This window comes from Sphaeramia orbicularis, chromosome 19 (assembly GCF_902148855.1).
Source record: "Sphaeramia orbicularis chromosome 19, fSphaOr1.1, whole genome shotgun sequence".
Classification (NCBI taxonomy): domain Eukaryota; kingdom Metazoa; phylum Chordata; class Actinopteri; order Kurtiformes; family Apogonidae; genus Sphaeramia; species Sphaeramia orbicularis.
This window is the reverse complement of record NC_043975.1, coordinates 20,844,517-20,861,283: the sequence shown is the minus strand read 5'-3', so window position 1 is coordinate 20,861,283 and position 16,767 is coordinate 20,844,517. Positions and strand designations below refer to the sequence as shown.

Here is a 16,767-nt window from a genome sequence, read left to right as displayed (position 1 = left end):
CCATGATCTGTAAATGGAACCAGTTACGAGAATGGAAAAAGCTTCATGCTCCCCTGAAGGCTTTTCAGCAGCACAGGCAGAAGAAGCTCCTGCCTGGATCAGGGACCACTGTCCCACTGACAAAGATAAACAGAGCCAATTTATTTTTTTTCAGGAAACAGTATCTCATAAACGAAGAAAAACAGAGCCAATTTTTTTTTTTTTTTTTCAGAAAACAGTATCTCGTAAATTCAGAAAAACAGAGCAAATTTATTTTTTTTCCAGAAAACAATATCTCATGAACTCAGAAGAACAGCAAAATTTTTTTTTCTTCAGAAAACAGTATCTCATAAATTCAGAAAAACAGCGCCAATTTTTTTAAAAGTTATTTCTTCTCGTAATTACAAGATAATTATTTCATTAATTCAGAAAAAGAGAGCCAAATTTAATTTTTTGTGTGAATGCAATATGCTTTCGTAGACTTTAGTTCAAAACTAATGAATTCAGTTTCAAATTATGCAATTTAGATTCAGTTTTCATGATTTAAATTCAGTTTCTGGTGGCACATATTTCAGCCCATTTAAAACATTATTTTTATGAAGGTATTGTGTTTTGTAAATAGCTATGCAATAAGTAGGAAAATGTAAAATAAGCCAAACCCTGAAATGGTCATGGTCCATAATGCTCTATGAATGTTAATTGTTCAGGCAAATTTCTATGGAATCATTTTTTAATCATCGATTCAGAAATAACATCACCTACCTGTGAGGAAGAGCAGAAAGAGCAAACTGGCCAGCATCATCACTCAATCGCTGCTGAGAATCCACAGTGGAAATATTAAGCCTGGTCCTTTTATTGGAAGAAGGTTGGGTCAACTGAGTGATCAGTCCTTTGGTGTTACAGGCAGAGACTATTAGAGAGACACCCACACTCTGGGCAAAAAAAGAAAAAGAATCTGAAAGGATAGCAGAATGAGAGCCTTAACTACAACCAAGAAAATCTTAACCTTCAGTAATGATCCAGTGTATGCACTGGAGAGATCAGACTCAGACTCATTTTTATTGTCATTCAATCAATGGTACATGATAGAACAAAATGTAGTCACCTCTTGGTTTGTAGCATAAGAGGATAAGAATAAAATCTAAAATAAAATATATAAATGGTAAGTAGGGTAGAATAACTACCATAAAAAATATGCAATAAATAAATAAATAAATAAACTTAGTAGAACATAACATGCACAATTACATATTCAACAGTATGTAACATAAACTGTATATTATAATTGAAGGGAGGAACTCTGATGTTACCCCTTAGTTTGTAAACTGCCATTTTTAAGCCAGTAGTGATTTAGATATTGCAATGTTGGCTTTTTGGAGCCAGAAGTGACCATATTTGGACAAAAGGGGCGGGACTACGGAAGCCCATGGGGCCAGAGCTAAAGCTAAGTGCTATCCCTCCATACCAAGGGGGTTCCTGCCCCCTTGGTATTTAATCACACAAAATTTGCATTATTTTTCTAGAATAAGCCAGAAAGAATGTCCACCATGCTGCTCTACTCTCTGCCATAGTGATGCAATAGTTCCGAGTAAACAAAGCTTAATTATGAGGTTATGAGTTTATCTTACATTAGCTTTGGTGGTGAGATTACAAGCCAGGTCATTTACACTCAGTGATAACGTTAAAAAATTTTCTTTTGAACCCTGCTATTTATATTTTTACATATTTATTCATAGAGTTCATTTAAAGTGTATTTCAGTGAAATGTTAATGGCCCATACATGAGTAAAAATAGTTAATAGTAGAAATGAATTTAATAATGTAATATTTTTTCCACTTTAATTCACAAACACAGATAACACTGCCACAGTGATTATAAACACTTTTGGTAAATGTACTCTGCACATTCCTAATTGAGGTACTTGTTTTCTATATGGTTACAATTGTAAAGAGTTTGTAAAGTTGTATAATGACACTCCAGCAACCACTTTCAATTATGAAGTTGTGTTTTTTTACTGCTTCCTTTATTTTAACCACGTCCAATTAGTAGCATTTGCTTCTCTAATCCATCATAATGGACTTTCCATGAGGATCATATGTCAGTACATTTAAAATGATAAGAGAAAAAAAGGAAGAAATATGTTCAATCCACATTAGCCTATTATTATAAAGATGTTATGCCACCTTTTCATGAAAGATTTTTGCATGTTTGTGTGCTTAAGTTGTGCTAGGAGCTGATAGTTTGGTGACATTTGTTAATTCCAGTTCCACCTAATGACTATTTTATTGTCCTACATCTCTGATAACAGCACAGGAACTCAGGAGTGAGTTCAACCCTAACCCTCTACAGTAACACCAGTGTCCTACTGTAGAGACTGTGAGCTTACACTGATCAGCTGTAACCACTGACCAGTGGTAATAATATTGATTATTTTATTACAACAGCACCAATCGCTGATGATGGATTGGTTGAGATCCAGTTGTTCTTTAGTTCCACTTTTGGCAGGTACCAACCACTAACCACTCTTGGTCCAGATACCACAACACACCTTCAGAGGTCTGGTGGAGTCTCAGCCTCGGTCAGAGCTGTTTTTGTGGAAAAAGGGGAACCTACACAATATTAGACAGGTGGTAATAATGGTATGCTCCCATAGATGATGGATTGGTTGAGATCCAGCTGTTCTTTAGTTTCACTTTTGGCAGGTACCAACCACTATACACTGGGAATAAACAACAAAATCTGGAGATGCACTGACCCAGTGATTTTACCACAATTTCTCCCTTGTTACAGTTACTCAGAACCCAACTTTTATCAATTTTACTGTTTCTAACACATCAATTTTGAGGTCAACATGTTCACTCACTGCCCATATATTCTAAAGACAGATCCCATTGTGATGAGATAATCAAAATTAATACCAATCAGCGGTCATAATGTTATGGCTGAGTGGTGTATAAATCAGCTAATGTCAACATATTTCCAGCACATACTACAACACAGACTCCAACAGAGACTTCACATAAGCAAATAAGCACAATATTAGAGTGGTGGTAATAATGGTATGCTCCCATAGATGTTGGATTGTTTGAGATCCAGTTGTTCTTTAGTTTCACATTTGGCAGGTACCAACCACTATACACTGGGAATAAACAACAAAATCTGGAGATGCACTGACCCAGTGATTTTACCACCACAATTTGTCCCTTGTTACAGTTACTCAGATCCCAACTCTTGTCAATTTTACTATTTCTAACACATCAACTTTGAGGTCAACATGTTCACTCACTGCCCAATATATTCTAAAGACAGATCCCATTGTGACGAGATAATCAAAATTAATACCAATCAGCGGTCATAATGTTATGGCTGACCGTTGTATGAATCAGCTAATGTCAACATATGACCAGCACATATTACAACAGACTCCAACACAGACTTCACATAAGCAAACTAGAAGCACTCGGAGAGCGCAGACCTCCGCCAAGGCTGATCAGTGGCCCCCCTCGTGGGCCCCCCCACGCCAAGGAGGTTATGTTTTTGCCAGGGTTTGTTTGTCTGTTTGTTTGTTTGTCTGTCCGTTAGTGTGCAACATAACTCAAAAAGTTATGGACAGATTTTGATGAAATTTTCTGGTCTGCACTCACCCCGTGGGCCCCCCCCCACCCCCGATCACCACCAAAATTTAATCATTTCTTCCTTATCCCATTTCCAACAAACCCTGAAAATTTCATCAAAATCTGTCCATAACTTTTTGAGTTATGTTGCACACTAACGGACAGACAAACAAACAAACAGACAAACAAACAAACCCTGGCAAAAACATAACCTCCTTGGCGGAGGTAATAAGCCTTAGCATTTATCACCAATAATTATTATACAAATGCAGAGATTATACATTACCTTCTTTATTATCAAACTTTAATCCACTATTATCAGAAGTGTAAAGTGTTTCTCCAAAGTATTCAGACTATTTTGGCATATCATAATGCAACATTTTTAATGCATGTAAATGCACATGATAATAGATGTTGTATAGAATACCTGAGAGGAAGAGCGATACATGAGTTAGAATCTTTTTAGAGACTTTATTAGATGTACAGTGAATAAATCCAGTAATGGACAGGTTATTTTATTTGTCCAATGTTAAAATGATGATACTTGTGTGACATGTCATGTTTTTATAATGAAGCAATAATTGTCTATGCATTACTCCACTGTGAAAAAAATAAAACTGAAAAACACATTGATCACTGTGACATAAAAAATGAAGAAATCTCTATTGAATTTTTTAGCCAGTCTGGTCCAGTATCCTGGTTTCTTTTCTATGTGTCCAGTAAGAAGCAAAGAAAGTGTCTTCTCCGTTTTCTTCAGCTTATCCAACAGCCTTTCCAAAGCACGAAACTCTTCAGTCAATTTACTGCTCTCATCCTGTGAAAGTGATTCAGTAGAACTGCTTTAATGCAATTATTGATTAAAAGCTTGAAATGAGACTTTTAAGTGCATCTTGGTTCAAACCTGTCAACCCAACAATGATGGGTTGTCAGCACAGGACACATCATAGATGGATGAACCATAAACTTTTCCTGTAAGGACATATGGATCAAAGAACAAACAACAATTTAAACTAATTTAAGGTTCTACATGTAAGATTTACACATATTTGTGTAAACACGTGAAGTTTGTGATGAGAGGTAGTTTTTGCTGATGTTAGCTTACTCCATTTCTAAACTAACAATAGGCAGTTGTTTTACAATGATACTATTGAAATCGACAGCGAAAAGTGACCAGAGTCCTGTACATGAGAATTATTGTGTAGCCTGTTATCAGATGCAGGAACCCACTACAATTACTGTATTAGTTCAGAAGTGTTAGCCGATATCCACAAATGATGGCATATGGAAATTTTACATGATGAAGCCTCAAGACTGTATGTTAAATTAAAACAAAATTCTTGGGTTGTTGTGCATCCTGGTGATTTGGTGACGTTATGTCAGCGTGGTTCAATAATAAGCATGCATAGAATAATAAGCTCAGGAAGAACTCAGGTGAAATATGGATTGTCTTATGGTCAGTGCACTTTGATAAGGCCTTTCTCTGTAATTCTGAACAAACTAAGACAAGTAGAGGGAGTTCTCCCTTTATCTCACCTACTCTCTGTTTTCAGAGGCGCCTCCTGCAGGCTTGTCATGGTCATACCACTCTTAAAGCTATACTGTATCGTGGCATTTTTACACTTGACTTTTGTCATCTTAAAATGCTCCTAATAAGTGTGTCTCAAACTAAAATGTAATAGAAATCCACCAGGTATTAAAACTCATAAATGACTGATTCTCATATATTGCTCATATTTCTGATAAAATTTTGACTGACCAATCATTTATTTGGTCTGAATGAAATAATTGGCCGAACCTGGTTGAGCCTCCTGTCAATCATGCATTACGGCCATCCAGCATCTGATCCATTATGGCCATCTCCGCATCTGATATGTGTACCTCTGAATCTGACGCATCACTTGCGCTGCTCCTCCTGTCACTGACCACAGTCTCCTGTGTAGGATGTGTATGGATAGAATTCAAATGCCCATGTGGAAGGAAAAAAGGGATTTATTAACAGAAACAACAACTAAGGGGAACAAACAGGAGTCCGGTGAATGAAGGGTGGAGATTAAAGTCCGGAAGTCTGGTGTACTGGACTAAACAGACAGGTCTGCACAAAGCTCAGCTTTTATGACCGTGGGACTCATACAGGTACATGTACTTGGTGTCACACAATGTAGGATTACGTAGGATTATAAATGTATGGACTATGAAACCTCAAATGTCCATGGAAAATTTGCAGAGTGTGCGCGCCCATCGCCTGGGCGATGAGGTACAGTGAAGACACTGACCCAGCGCTGCACAGACCAGACCCTTAAATACAGGGTCTACTGATGAAACAGGAGCCGCAGGCCCATGGTAGGTGGATGATGTGTCTGATTGCTGAGGGAGGGGTCCGTGGCCACGCCGAAGTGGACCGGACCTCAGCCTCTACCCCCGCTTCCACCGCGCACATCAGGTGAGAGGAGGAGAGCATCAGAGCTGAGGCAGGGGGAAGCAGGTGGGGCTTTGGAGGGAGGCGGGCTGTTCATGTTCAAACTTTTACTAAGTGCTGTGAGAAATGCCACATCGGTAGGTACAGCTTTAAATACTCTCCTCCCCAAATGTTGTGGTTTGAAACGGGAACTAACTCTCACAGCAGTAGAAATTCTGATTTCAAAGCTGGAATCATCTTACCTGAATTCTGCAAATCTGTAAATTCATAGTTTATTCAGCACAATCATTTCTTAACATAATGTTTTGTATGTACACAGCATGAATCTCACCTCTGTCAAAAACATTATCAGTGTGGTTCCAGTTATCCCTGGCATCTTCTCTTAAACATCCCACATTGTCTGCTGCGTTATCCCGATAAACATTGTCTTTTTTCATCAGATACATGACCACAATCGTCTCCAGGAGGCTGAGTAACATCAGAGTAAACATCCCAATGCAGTAGACCGCTGCAGGTGACATTCAATAATGCAGATGATTAAATACTTGTTTGGTCAACATTGTCCTGACTTAAAGCAAAACTCCTCTACCTATAAGCGGAATCCTGTGTGATGACGCTGGCAGAATTTCATTCAGAATAAGCTGCAATGCTGTGACAGCGAGCAACACAGTGACTTTGAAAGTGAGTTTTTCCTTCCCGTTGTTTGAGATGAGGAAGGAGGCCAAGTCCAGACACAGGAAGAACAGGACGGGCAGCAAGAAATTGATGATGTAGAGAAGAGACCTTCTCTTCATGTTTATCTGTGGAACAGTATTTAATGCAGTTGACTGTTATGTAGATTTACATTTAAAAAAACAAAAACAAAAAAAAACCTACCTAAAACAACTCCAGAGCAAGTCATTTCAGTTTGTCTACAAAGGTCAGCAAAGACCTTAGAACAATAAAAAAGACAAACCATGGCAAGAAAAAGTCAATACTAAACCTTTACAGTAACGAAACAAGTTTGCTCTTTGTAGATGGACTACCCAAAATAAAGCATTAATACAAAAGGTTGCACATCCAGAGTACAATATCTGTACTCTACCAACATTTTTACAGTATTTATTCAGTATTTAAAACCAACCAACTGATGAATGATAAACAGTACATACAGTGTAGATCAGGGCTCACCAACACGGTGCCCGCGGGCACCAGGTCGCCCGCAGGGACTACGCGAGTCGCCCGCAGGCCTGCTCTAAAAATAGAACTAGTTCAGGGTTCTCCGACACGTTGCTCGCGAACTTGGTTCGCCAAGGGTCACTAATATAAGAACACAAAGTTGATTCGTCATTTGGTAGAACAGGTCTAAATTTCCACCCAATCAAAATTACAAGTGTCCCCCTCCCGAGATGAAACGGTCAACTAGCTGTCAATCAAACTTTAGCGCTGGTTTGCTGCCTGTCATTGGAGAGGGGCGGGGCCCAGGATGAGCCAGATGCCAGGCAGGTAGTGGGTTTAGCCCCGCAACGATGTCGGCTACGGAAGCGTATTGCATTCACAAAAAAAAAAAAATTTCGGCTCTGTTTTTCTGAATTAATGAGATAATTATCTCATAATTACGAGAAAAAATAAGTTAAAAAAAAAATCGGCGCTGTTTTTCTGAGTTTATGAGATACTGTTTCCTGAAAAAAAAAAAAAGCTCTGTTTTTATGAGTTTATGAGATACTGTTTCCTGAAAAAAAAAAAAAAAAGCTCTGTTTTTATGAGTTTACGAGATACTGTTTTCCGGAAAAAAAAAAAAAAAAGCTCTGTTTTTATGAGTTTACGAGATACTGTTTTCCGAAAAAAAAAAAAAAAAAAGCTCTGTTTTTATGAGTTTACGAGATACTGTTTTCCGGAAAAAAAAAAAAAAAAAGCTCTGTTTTTATGAGTTTACGAGATACTGTTTTCCGGGAAAAAAAAAAAGCTCTGTTTTTATGAGTTTACGAGATACTGTTTTCCGGAAAAAAAAAAAAAAGCTCTGTTTTTATGAGTTTACGAGATACTGTTTTCCGGAAAAAAAAAAAAAAAGCTCTGTTTTTATGAGTTTACGAGATACTGTTTTCTGAAAAAAAATAAAATGTGGCTGTGTTTCTCTGTCAGTGGGACAGTGGTCCCTGGTCCAGGCAGGAGCTCCTTCTATCTGTGCTGCTGAAAGCCTCTCGGGGGAGCGTGAAGTTGTTTCCGTTCTCGTAACCGGTTCCGATTACGGATCATGGAACTAGTTTCGTTCACAGAAATCAGAACCAAGCCCCGCTTTGTGCACGGATCAAGCCCTTCAAGCACACCGGCGCTCGGAGCCTGTAACCCGGCTTCCTGACAGGGCACGACCGCGGTGATGGGAGTTGGCATTAATGAAGTCAAATAAAATGACATTCACCAGCATTAAAGAAAATATACACAGCAGAAGAGTGCAAATGTGGATTCATTTATTTGTCAGACCTGATGGAAAGCATTAGTCAGAACTAGATCCATGGAGGAGCGGCTTGGTGTACCGGTTCGTCCCCCCTCCAATAACTTTCCATCAGGTCCAGGTGGACAGCTATCCGCTCCCCGGTGTGTAAGCCGGACTGGAGCGGGTGGATGGAGCAGCTCAACTGTCAGAACAGCGGCGCTTGGAGCCTGTAGCCGGCTTCCTGACAGGACAGGACGCGGTGATGGGAGTTGGCATTAATGAAGTCAAATAAAATGACATTCACCATGATTAAAGAAAATATGCGTCTTGGTGTCCCGGTTCACCCCCCCCACCCCCGGACAGCTTTCCATCAGGTCCAGGTGGAAAGCTATGGGGGTGGGGGGGGTGAACCGGGGCACCAAGAGCTCCTCCACGGATCTAGTTCTGACTAATGCGTTCCATTAGGTCCGACAAATAAATGAATACACATTTGCACTCTTCTGCTGTGTATATTTTCTTTAATGCTGGTGAATGTCATTTTATTTGACTTCATTAATGCCAGGACCTGGAGTACGCTGCTGACACCATCCTGCTCAGCACATCCTACAGTCAGCTGACAGATGCTCTGGGCAGTTACAGTGAAGAGGCACAGAAGCTTGGCCTCCAAGTGAACTGGACAAAAACCAACCTCACGCATGTCAGTGATGGGCCAGATCCACCTCCCTTGCAGCTTAGTAATGACATTGTAGAACCTGTCAAGAGCTTTGTGTATCTGGGGTGATGACAGACAACGGGGACCTAAAACCAGAGATTACCCGCAGAAGGGCCCTGGCAGCATCAGCTCTGATGTCTCTCTGGAAACCACTGTGGCGGAACCAGACCATCTCACGCAGGACGAAGCTCCGGATCTACAACTCTGCCGTCCTCTCCATCCTGCTCTATGGCTCAGAAACATGGCCCTTAAACCAGACTCTGGCTGCCAGAATAGATGGCCTTGATAGCAGGGCTCTCAGAACCATCGAAAACATCAGGTGGACCCGGCGGGTTTCCAATCAGGTGCTTGGAGCCCGCACACGCCAACCCAAAGCATCCAGCCTGGCCGCGCAACGTCGCCCCCGCTGGTTCGGTCATGTCCTCCGCCTCCCTCCTGACCATCCAACAAGAGCCATCCTTCAGTTTGACCCAAAGGCCGCAGGCTGGAAATGACCACAAGGCAAGTCCCGCACCCGATGGCTCGACGTCATTGCAGGCGACCTCCAACAACATGGAGTTACCATGGAGGACGCAGAGCAGCTGGCACAGGACCACCAGCTATGGAAAACACTGGTTCACCTGGTCGGCCCAATGCACCGGGACAGGACACCCGCCCCATGGCAGGAGTCCTAGTAGTAGTGGTAGTCATTAATGCCAACTCCCATCACCGCGTCCTGTCCTGTCAGGAAGCCGGGCTACAGGCTCCAAGCGCCGCTGTTCTGACAGTTGAGCTGCTCCGTCCACCCGCTCCAGTCCGGCTTACACACCGGGGAGCGGATAGCTGTCCACCTGGACCTGATGGAAAGTTATTGGAGGGGGGACGAACCGGTACACCAAGCCGCTCCTCCATGGATCTAGTTCTGACTAATGCTTTCCATCAGGTCCGACAAATAAATGAATCCACATTTGCACTCTTCTGCTGTGTATATTTTCTTTAATGCTGGTGAATGTCATTTTATTTGACTTCATTAATGCCAGCTCCGATCACCGCGGTCGTGCCCTGTCAGGAAGCCGGGCTACAGGCTCCGAGCGCCGGTGTGCTTGAAGGGCTTGATCCGCGCACGAAGCGGGGCTTGGTTCTGATTTCTGTGAACGAAACTAGTTCCATGATCCATAATCGGAACCGGTTACGAGAACGGAAACAACTTCACGCTCCCCCGAGAGGCTTTCAGCAGCACAGATAGAAGGAGCTCCTGCCTGGACCAGGGACCACTGTCCCACTGACAGAGAAACACAGCCACATTTTATTTTTTTTTTTCGGAAAACAGTATCTCGTAAACTCATAAAAACAGAGCTTTTTTTTTTTTTTTTTCCAGAAAACAGTATCTCGTAAACTCATAAAAACAGAGCTTTTTTTTTTTCCGGAAAACAGTATCTCGTAAACTCATAAAAACAGAGCTTTTTTTTTTTTTTCCGGAAAACAGTATCTCGTAAACTCATAAAAACAGAGCTTTTTTTTTTTTTTTTTCGGAAAACAGTATCTCGTAAACTCATAAAAACAGAGCTTTTTTTTTTTTTTTTCAGGAAACAGTATCTCATAAACTCATAAAAACAGAGCTTTTTTTTTTTTCAGGAAACAGTATCTCATAAACTCAGAAAAACAGCGCCGATTTTTTTTTTAAACTTATTTTTTCTCGTAATTATGAGATAATTATCTCATTAATTCAGAAAAACAGAGCCAAAATTATTTTTTTTTGTGAATGCAATACGCTTCCGTAGTCGGCCAAATATAGTCAGGGAGTTATTTTCACCAACGATGAGGCACGGACTTCTGTTTGACAAATGTGAAAGACGTGTGTGTGTGTGTGTGTGTGCGTGTGTGTGTGTGTGTGTGTGATCTGTGGCGCGTTCTGGAAGTCAGTAAAAGATGCAACGTGGAGCAGAATGTCACCAAAGTTCACAGCAACTTTTCTGGAGATTCTCCAGTGGGAATCAGCCTCCGTAAAGAGAAGGTAAAAGAGCTGCAAACTAAAGTCCAAAAACAACAGTCCATGTTCACTAAACTGACCAAGGCCAGCGCTTCAACAGAGGCATCAGTAAAGTGGGTCACATCCTGGACAAGCGCAAACATATGTCCACTATCTGCGCATGCGCTCAGACAGCTGGAGTCGGACCTGAACAGGTGACTCTGCGTTTGACTGCAGTGTGATGACTGTAGAAGTGACGGGGATGGTGGATTTATGTGCACAAAGTTCTGGTTTTAATTAATATGTTTTGACAGCATATGTGAATTTAGAAAAGCTCAAATCTTTCAGAAAAACAGCAGCACATGCTGGTGAAGTTTTATTGTGTGAGTGACAATGTTCCTTCTCACAATTTCAAAGTATTAAAAATGCAGATACAGGTGTGTATTATTTGTTTTTAGTAATTATATAAAAATATGCAGGATTGTTCCATTTCATAATTTTTGACATAGTATTAAAATATTTAGGAATACAGCATGCAAATGCTTGTACCTGTTTTTTTCTACTTTTGATTTTCTTAAAGTAAAATAATAGTTTCATATTAACACTTTTTAAGTATTGTAAATGTTAAAACAAAGATATGTAAATAAATAAAATAAATGAAGAGCACAATGTTACAAATGTATGATACAAAATATGTGTATGTATGAAAAATAGCTATGTAAATAAATGTTGCTAAATTAGAGTAGCCCTCCGGCAACTTCATTAGGTAAAAGTAGCCCACAGAAGAGAAAAGGTTGGTGATCCCTGGTGTAGATAATGATGTCCTGATCAGGGTTGGTGGTGTTGCAGGTTGTTACTTTCATATTTATGAACAGCCACTCGTATTGAGTCCGCATCATACACGAGACCATTCTGTGGCCTCTGATGAGTTGTTGCTCGCCTGGAGTCTTATATCTTTAGCTGATGTGAAAAAAAAACAAAAAAACAACAACACAATGAAAGAAATAGGGTTAGTTTCTTCCCTTGTCATTTGAATTTTTCAATAAACTTAAAATTGTTACAGTGGGAGTTGTAGTTTTTTTTTGTTTTTTTTTTTAAGCCAAATTAATAGTCATGACTAGAAAAATATTCACTACTAAGTGTCTTTATGCATCAGGTATCTTCATTTTGACATTTAACATACTTTTATTAATGTTATTAACACCAGTCCTCACCAGTGTGAATGGCAGACTTAAATGTGAGGTTGCAGCTCTGTGTGTCGAATGGGAATTTGTAAACACGCATCCGGCAGGTGCTGACCAGAGCCTGGTCTTCATGAACTTCAACATATCCTTTAGAATCAATGAAGAGATATGGAATAACTGGTGCTTTGCCCATCTCTGTCCTAAATGACAACACACATTTATTGTAAATATAGACATCATGGTAATTTCTCCACCATTTTGTTTAGATATAAGAGTAATATAATCCATGCAACACGATAGCACTGACATCTCTTCAATGATAAGATCAGGCTTCCACAAAACTTCAGTAGGAAGGGACACTTTATCAATTCCACAAAAGTAATTTGGCATCGAAGAAATATAGTCATTCTGCCACCTCTGCAAAGCAAAAAACAAAACAAAAGATTAAAAGTGAGAAAACTGAATAATAAATAATAGTGACAAAGACATTTGACCTATTTAGCAGAGCTCACCGTAACAGTCCAAACATAAGGAATGAATTTCTGGTCTTTCTCAACCTACAACCAAAAACATGTAGATGAAAACTATTGAGACAACACAAACATGTCATCATATCAAATGGACACTATTCAGAAACAGTATTATAAGGTGCAATCAATGTCTATAATGAAGGATAATTCATTGATATTGAATCATGATGTAGTCATTGGTGAGCACAATAGGGCATCTAGAGAAAATATCTATTAAAAAGACTACATTATTAGGGGGCGGTCATTTAGAAATCACTTATCAGTCATTCATGCCATGCAGTACTAATGACTTAATAAGCTTTTTTTGTAATTTTAATATTGTAGGGCAAAAATATGAACAGTAACTAGTTACTGTGAATGTACGTGACCACTAGATGGAGTAATGACCAAAGTGTCAGAATGTGATGAATTGAGGATGAGAACTGAACATTGGTGTGTTTTATTTAATTATCATGCTGTTTGCTGCCATTTGTAGATTCTACAGGTTAGACAAAACTGACCAAATGTATTTTGGTTTGTAAGAGAAAACTTGATGATCTGAGTAAAATAATGCATTTCATACTTTATTCAGTATGTTGATATGTAGTCCCTGGTCTTGGCAGTCACAGGTGTGTTCTGTAGTAACGCCTTTAATGAAGACATTATTACATCCCATTGTGAGAGCATGATCAATCTGTGGTACAGAACTATAATATATATGTCCAAGAAAATGAGGCAGTTATTGAAAATTGTATTTTAAAGCTTTGGTCCTTGCGTTTTTTTTTTTGTTTGTTTGTTTTTAATATTCTTTATTGAATTTCACAAGATAATACAAAGCACAAATATACACTTCTATACTTAATATACACATTTAGCCACCCGTATATACATCCACACATAAAGTTGCACATTACCCATGTTCACAAGAATGAAAAAAAAAAAAAAAAAAAAAAAAAAAAGAAAACATTTGTATATACACTCACACCTAAACATCTAAAATTTACATCAATCCATTGTTTTACTTTGTACAGTGTGTACAATGAATGCTAGGATAACGACGTGCTATCAACTCATTTATTTAATCACAGGTGGACATGCTACAGCAACAGCGGGAATCTTTCAATGACACACCCCTTATTCTTCCGTGCACGTGATATAAAACAATACACTAAACATCCAATAGGTGGCAGTAGAATATAAGGTCACTTCTTAAACTTAGATATTCTGCATAGAATATTACATCCCCCTTCTTTAAATAAAACAAAAATGCTTCCCAGAATTAACTATTCTGATAAACAACACGTCCATGTTCAATTCAACAATATAACATTTAGAACAGTCACTGATACTTCAATTCACCAGTTCAATTTCCTATTGTGTGCCTCATAACTGTAAGTCCATAACAGCTCTGGGTTTGACTGTATGTCCGTACCTTGTCTGATGAGGAACAGTCACAGTGTGAGGTGCAGTCTCACTTATGGCCTGTGGAGCATGTGGTGTAATGTCGTGTTCATCTGAACTGACCTCAGTATGGACTTCAGCATTGTGTGTTTCACTTGGAGCCATAAGGTGGAGTCTGTTTCGCCTGTACTCCTGTCCTTCAGATGTACGTATGTGGTATGATCTGTCTGTACCAGCTGGCTTGATGACAACTGCTGGTTTCCAGTAGCCGCGTTCCTGGAGTCTGATGTTTTGTCCTGGGTGTAGTGATGACATTGGTCGGGCTGATCGGTCGTAGTATCTCTTCTGATGCTGCTGTTGCTGAACTCTCCGGGCGTGGATATCTCTGTGGCTGACAACCTTGGGTCGGAGCTGCTGGTTGGTGTGGGGTAGGATTGAGCGTAAGCGAAGGCTCATTAGCAGCTGGGCTGGTGATCTGAAGTTGTCCACTGGTGTATTACGATATTCGAGGAGGCTCAGGTATGGATCTCTTTTATCTGCTTTGGCCTTTCCATGAGTGATTTGGCAATGTGCACTGCTTTCTCGGCGAGGCCATTGCTGCGGGGATAGTATGGGCTACAAGTTGTATGGGTAAACTCCCATTCTTTAGCAAAGACTTCAAACTCTTTACACTTATACTGGGGGCCATTGTCTGATATAACAGTCTCTGGCCCACCGTGTCTGGCAAAGGCTGCTTTCAGTTTGTGAATCACGGCAGAGGCTGTTGTGCTGTGTAGTTTGTCAAGTTCGAAGAATCGGCTGTAGTAGTCTACTGTGACTATAAAGTCTCCATTGTTCCAAGTGAACAGATCGGTAGCTACTGTTTGCCATGGTCTATCTGGGATCTTGTGGCATATCATGGGTTCTTTAGTGCTGGAAGACCTGTGTGTGAGACAGGTGGGACACTTTCCAACCATCTCCTCAATCTGTTTGTTCATCCCGGGCCAGAATAAGATGTCGCGGGCTCTCAGCTTGCACTTTTCCATGCCCATGTGACCTGTATGTACTCGGGATAACATCTCTGATCGTAATGAGGTAGGGATGAGTATTTTTTCCCCTTTGACTATGATGTCATTTATCACTGAAAGTTCATCTCTGTAATTCCAGTAGTCAGCAATGCTCGGAGGGCACATTCTCCTCTCCTCAGGCCAACCTGACTTGATTGTCTCTTTGAGTAGCATGAGTTGTGTGTCTACCTGAGTCTCTGCTCTGATCTTTCTCAGTTTTGTGTCACTGACAGGTAAGTTGCTGTATACGGTGTGTACCTGCATGTCCATGCCTTCACTGAGACTGTCATCCTGGTCAGACAGTGACTTCCTGGAGAGTGTGTTTGCAACAGGAACGTCTTTGCCTGGTCTGTGAAGGATGGTGAAATCGCATCTCTGCAGCTGATCCTCTGTAGACGTGGAGGTGCTGCTGCAAGTGTTTTTTTCATAATGGATTCAAGTGGCTTGTGGTTGCTTTCCACAATTATGTGGCAGCTATACGTGTACTGGTGAAAATGCTTGCATCCAAACAAGATGGCATAGAGCTCCTTCTCAATTTGGGCATAGTTTATTTCACTGTCATTTAGAGATTTCAATGCATAGCCAATGGGCTTTCCTTCTTGCACTAGGACAGCACCTAGTCCATATTTAGATGCGTCGACTTGAAGCCTGAGCTCTCTGCTGGGGTCATAATATGCTAAGACTGGACCCGGTTCTCGTGTGATCAGCTCTTTCACTTTCTTGAATGCTTCATCGTGGTGTGTGTCCCATACAAACTCACTAGAATCTTTACGCAGGTGACGCAGGGGAGTGTTGATGTCTGAGAGCATAGGTGCACATTTTGACAAATAGTTGACAGTGCCAAGGATTGTTTCAAGCTCACCTTTATCCTTTGGTGGTTCCATTTCTCTAATGGCTGCAATTTTTGCTGGATCAGGCTTGATCCCATCTTTTGTGATAATGTGTCCAAAGTAGCTGACTTGGGTGTGACAAATTGTGCTTTTCTCTGGGTTGAGCTTTACTCCTCGCTCTCTGGAGCGCTCTAACATGGCATGAAGGTTTTTGTCATGTTCCTCTTTGCTTTTGCCATAAATAAGGGTATCGTCAACTATAGCTGTGACACCCTGTAGACCTTCATAAGTTTCGTCGACTCTCCGTTGAAACTCATCTTGGGCTGATATTAATCCAAAAGGTAGATGAAGGAATCTGTATCGTCCAAATACAGTGTTGAACGTGGTCAGTTTGGATGACTCCTCTGTGAGTTTTATCACCCAATAGCCTGACCTAGCATCCATGACACTGAAGTATCAGGCTCCTGCTAACTTGGCTGTGATGTCTTCAAGTGTAGGTAATGGATAATGTTGTTAGAAAAATTAGGCTATTAGACTATATCCTGTAAATACCAGGTGTCCAGAGCATGAGTCATGGATGGGTTATGATGACATTTTGCAAGAATGCCCGGACATACCCACTCAGGATATGTCTACCAGTTCTTTGCTATCTGTTTATTTTGTTCTAGTTTGGGACCAAAGCGTACTTGTTGTCCATCCAGTTTGGGTCCAGAGT

At 40.4% G+C, this 16,767-nt stretch overlaps 1 pseudogene; it reads right to left on the bottom strand.

Annotated features, from left to right (window-relative positions):
- LOC115410490 (5-hydroxytryptamine receptor 3A-like) overlaps positions 1-16,767 on the bottom strand; it is a 28,072-nt pseudogene that overhangs the window by 8,889 nt on the left and 2,416 nt on the right.